This window comes from Phalaenopsis equestris, unplaced genomic scaffold (assembly GCF_001263595.1).
Source record: "Phalaenopsis equestris unplaced genomic scaffold, ASM126359v1 Scaffold000387, whole genome shotgun sequence".
Taxonomy (NCBI): domain Eukaryota; kingdom Viridiplantae; phylum Streptophyta; class Magnoliopsida; order Asparagales; family Orchidaceae; genus Phalaenopsis; species Phalaenopsis equestris.
In genome coordinates this window covers 433,370-438,069 of record NW_018164829.1, presented here as the reverse complement: position 1 = coordinate 438,069, position 4,700 = coordinate 433,370, and the positions used below count along the sequence as shown (strand labels likewise).

The 4,700-nt window shown below is 35.3% G+C and overlaps 1 long non-coding RNA gene across 2 annotated transcripts; it reads left to right on the top strand.

Annotated features, from left to right (window-relative positions):
* Window positions 1-329: 329 nt before the first annotated feature.
* LOC110026613 lies at window positions 330-2,060 on the top strand. 2 transcript variants are annotated; one of them, XR_002294229.1, is made up of 4 exons: window positions 330-494; window positions 565-1,395; window positions 1,498-1,624; window positions 1,753-2,060. It is a non-coding gene; the product is annotated as an uncharacterized LOC110026613 (long non-coding RNA). The 2 variants fall into 2 exon arrangements; XR_002294228.1 differs by having other exon boundaries at window positions 565-1,624.
* The last annotated feature ends 2,640 nt before the right edge of the window (window positions 2,061-4,700 follow it).

The following is a 4,700-nucleotide window of genomic DNA, read 5'->3' as shown; positions in this document are numbered from 1 at the left end:
TTTTATAGGTTAGCTATGGCAAAACATTTCCTATAGTACACTAGAGGATTCTTTGTTTTTGTTTCAACGATATTATATATGTTGTATGCATTAGTGCCTTTGACCTAAGACTTTATTGCCAATTGAAGAGCGGCATTTTAAACTCTATAGAAATTTTCTATGAAGTGCTCGTCTTTTCTATTTGACAATGGTTACTGATTATTACAGTTTTTTTAAAGTTTCTTCTGTGTGTGAGAGATTGTTATTCTTTTTTCTTAATTTAAGGTGATGTTGGTTTTGAAATTCATGAGATTGTTGTTAATTTTTTTTTCTTTCAACTTTATAGAAACAGACGTGGCTTAATTGTCCAGAGTGATAACATGGATATCAGTGAAGATCAAGCATGTAGAGAATACATGTATTGGTATATATCTTGGGCTTCCTTATACTTGCTACAAGCTCCATCTGAAGTACCAAAATCATATTATCCAAAAGCACCAAAGGAGAGAGTTCTGGTATGTAATTTAGTGTTGTTATAAGTATTTTAAGCTATGATGGTTATCTAATATTTTGAAATTGATGCAGGGCCATCATTTCCTGAAGACGGAAGGGTTGCTACAACCTATATTTGGGAAATGTGATGACAACCCATATCAACCTCTAATCGATGCATTTGAGGGCTTATGCAGAGAGGTTCACAGGACTGTATATTACAGTTGATCGCTAAGGCAACGAAAACATTGTGGAGCACCCACCAACCTCTGGTAGTTTATACCTGTTAGCAGTTGCAAGTGTAGCACCATCAACTCGAGTTGATCCAAGTTCATCTGCTATCCGCAATCCAAGTGGATTGTATGTCGAGCATGCATTCAATAGCACACCGTAGCACCTGCCACAACAGCATACACAATTTACACCACTACATTACCAAAGCACACCCCCATTCTGAATGGGTGGAGCCACCACCCCGTTCAAATCACCATATTCTAGGCATTTTTGGTTGTCTCCACCAACTCCACAACAACAATCATAATTCATGACACATACTGGTATGATGACGGGGGCATAACTGTCGGTGGACTGTCGGTGGACTATGATCGTGAGCACCATTTGAGAGATAGGCTAGTTCACCCACGTCAAAGTTAGAACCCAGGAACGGATGCAATACATCAACAAAAACATTGCGGACACTTGTTTTGTTGTTTCTTTATCCTCATATCTATAGGTTGTTTTTCATGATTTCGTGGTAACATATACCTTTTTTTATCCCCACATGCATGGCAATACTTTCACCCAACATAGCTGTTGGTTTCAGATTTCATTCTTTACAAATACTTTGGTGTATTAGGACATATTTTTGTTACAAGATTTGCAAAGCTCATATGTTTTACCTAGCAGTCAATTCATACATATCAGGTTGTATTCTCATTGCCATATTTTTGTTCCCTTTGTCATTTTCACTGATATGTATGTACATCTTCCTTATTGGAAACTAATTTTTTGATTTTAATCGTGAAGCTATATTCTCTGGAAACCTTTCTTTGGAATTGGTTGAGGAATCCCCTTGGAGAATAAAAAGAACCTGCTTTTGTGGCAATTATAGAGCATGACTTCTATGCGAAGATGATATCACAGTGTTATTAGTGTAAGAAATTTGTGTTTGAATGCTATGATTTTAAATGTTAGACATGCTTCCTTTTTATAGACAAAGCAAAAAGTAAATAAATGAAGTTCTACATCTAATCTATCTTTAGTTTTGTTTTTATTTTACAGGTATTTAATTTTGCTGAAGAATCTTATGCATCTTGGTTTATTTGAGCTGCTTCCTCATGGTTAAATTATTGTCAGAGCAGTTCCTGCACTTCAAGGTGGATACTACCACCATTTATTTGAATGGTCTTGGAATTACGACATCGGGGCATGGAAATGGGATCCTTGTGCTCATGGAATTTGTTGAATTAGAATTAGCAAGATGGAAGAAAATTCAGAAGCAGCTTTGCTTCAACTACTATGTATGACTAACAACAAATTGCTGATGTATACAACCTGCAATTTTATGCTACAGCCTATACCGTAAAGTATTCAGTCTTTTCTCCCAATTATAAGCTCAATATTGCATTTTTTCCCAAATATTACAGTACTTCACATATTTAACACCAACATTTTTTAATTTTTACGTTTATAGCACCCAAATCTTTCATGTCATATTAAAAGAATCACTATTTTAATTTTTTTGAGGGCTGTATACGGAAGTGAATGCGTTATGAATGCTTGAGAGGTAACATCTGGATCTCGTTGGTCTGGATGCCTTATTTCTTGAGTGATTTAATTTCTAATCGCTCAGTGGGAACAGTATTTAATTCTTTCATGTAACTGTATGGTTAACTTGACTGTGTATCTCCTGAATAGTCATGTGCTTTTAGGGACCAATAAATCTTGTTCTAGAAGGTTCTTGAGTTGGAGATTTTTTGAAGGGGTTGTTTGCTGAAAAGAAATACAGAGCTAATATAATGTCAGTTTTTTTTTTTTTTTTTTTTTTTTTTTTTTTCAAAAACAGCCAGTAGCACATTAGTGGTGACTTTGTCGATTTTTGAATTTATTTTTTGTGTGTCGATTTAACGATTAAAAAAAATGTTAAACAAACTATTTTAAAAATTTCGCCTAACCATTATTAACCCTACTGTTTTTGCAAGTCGAGTCTTTATTTTAGACTTTTTAACTTGTATTTTTTAGAGTCCTTAAGTAGAGTCTTTATTAGAAATAAGATACATGCATATATATAGAGAAGCCTGATCAACGGAATCATGTGGTGGGGACCATAGTCAAAATGCTCGTGTATCGTACCTTAATTATGAATTATCTTTGATTTATAGAATTATGACTAGACATGTATATGCAGTCTCTGACCGTTTTTTTTTTCTTTTATACGATATATTACCAACCCAACGACACCATATATTTTATTCTTTATATTTGATTTGTTTATATTGCGTTGCGTGATGACATTTTCTCGTTTTTGCTTTGCGGTTTGTTGGGCTCATCGAGGATGTAATTTAATATAAAATTATAATTTTTGTCTCTGATCGCTTTTTTTTTCTTTTATAAGATATATTACCGACCCAACGACACCCGATGTTTTATTCTTTATATTTGATTTGTTTATATTGCGTTGCGTGATGACATTTTCTCGTTTTTGCTTTGCGGTTTGTTGGGCTCATCGAGAATGTAATTTAGGCTCTCTAAGGATATAAATTATAACTTTTGTACATAAGTTTAATAATAAAAGATTGAGATTAATTAAAATTTAGGTTTAAAACATCTCAACTTTTCAACATGTTCTTACTTTCCTGCATAGTCTTTGAGCCGGAATCTTTGGGCCGAATTTAAAACGGTTTGCATAACATTACTATAACCCAAGTCAACCCTAATAGGGTCTCAAAATTAGGACTTGTTAGCTAATTGCATCATATTTGCATGTCCCGAGGAGAAGTCCCTTCGCTTTTTCAACTCTTCTGGCCAAACATAAGATTTTTCTACTTAGGTGGTTGTGTAGTGTGCTTAAGGTGTTAGAGGTTTCCCCGACTCGGACGGGATATGCGTCTTTTGTGAGAGAGAGCGTCTCGACTTTGTAGTCGTACTTCTCTTTTATTTTCATTCCAATGACTTCCTTGTCATTTTTGCAAGTATAAGTCTCACCTCTACTTTCTACCTACATGGGCATAATATTCAGAGTTTCCTTCTCTTGACCTTAGGGCTATCGATGTTCCTTTGGACGACATAATTCATGAATTTTTGACAAGAAGTCTCTGGTCAGGTTGGGTCGACTACCTTTACGATCAGATAGACTTTGAATCTTAATAGCTTGGGATGACAGATTCAAGGTATCCTGACCCGACTATCTCTACCTGATTAAGATTACTCTACCTCTCCTTTGGTATACCTCCTTTGACACCTCATCGATGCATCTCGTAGGCCCAGATTGCGGATAGGCCGCTGCTCGTTTGAGATACAACGACTCACCCTCTATCTTTATGACTTGTTTAGGCTTGAGAACATAATGTGGACCCTATGGAATGACCCGATTATTTCAAAGGCCTAGTTTGTCGATGAGTCGTTATCCATCGGGATCGTGAGAAACTCATTCCTTACCTTTATAGCTTAGCATGAGCTCAGAAGGCATCATGGCACTCCTATGAGAAAACCATCCTTTGATACACCCCATTACTAGTCATCACTTGAATATAAACATGATTCCTTTAATCAATAGTATTCTTGGGCTTCCCACAAGTTGTAATTAAAAAAGGGATATATCCCTTTAAGACTTACTCTTGATCCTAGAACAAAAATATTCTTTTTGATTCTCTGGTTATAGGTTATTTATGTAGAGTTTCTTTTCGTAAATGACGCTTTTGAAGGTGTTTCGATCCGGTTTTGTTCTAGTCATATTAACTTAACCTATTGTACGAAGTTTACCCTACATAAATTCTCCACATTCTTTTTCAAAAGTTATTTGTCTAATTCAGTCATGTGTTCTCCTTTTCCAAACTATCCTCTTCTTTGAATTGTTTCGAAGATCCAAGAAAAAAGGTTATTTGGTGAAAAATTACATGACAAAAAATAAACAAGCTAGCGACTCTGAGTTTACAAAAAAAAAACCAAAACAACCATCAAGCTATCGTGAACAAAATCCTTGACAGGCTCAGATTGTTCATAGCCAATGA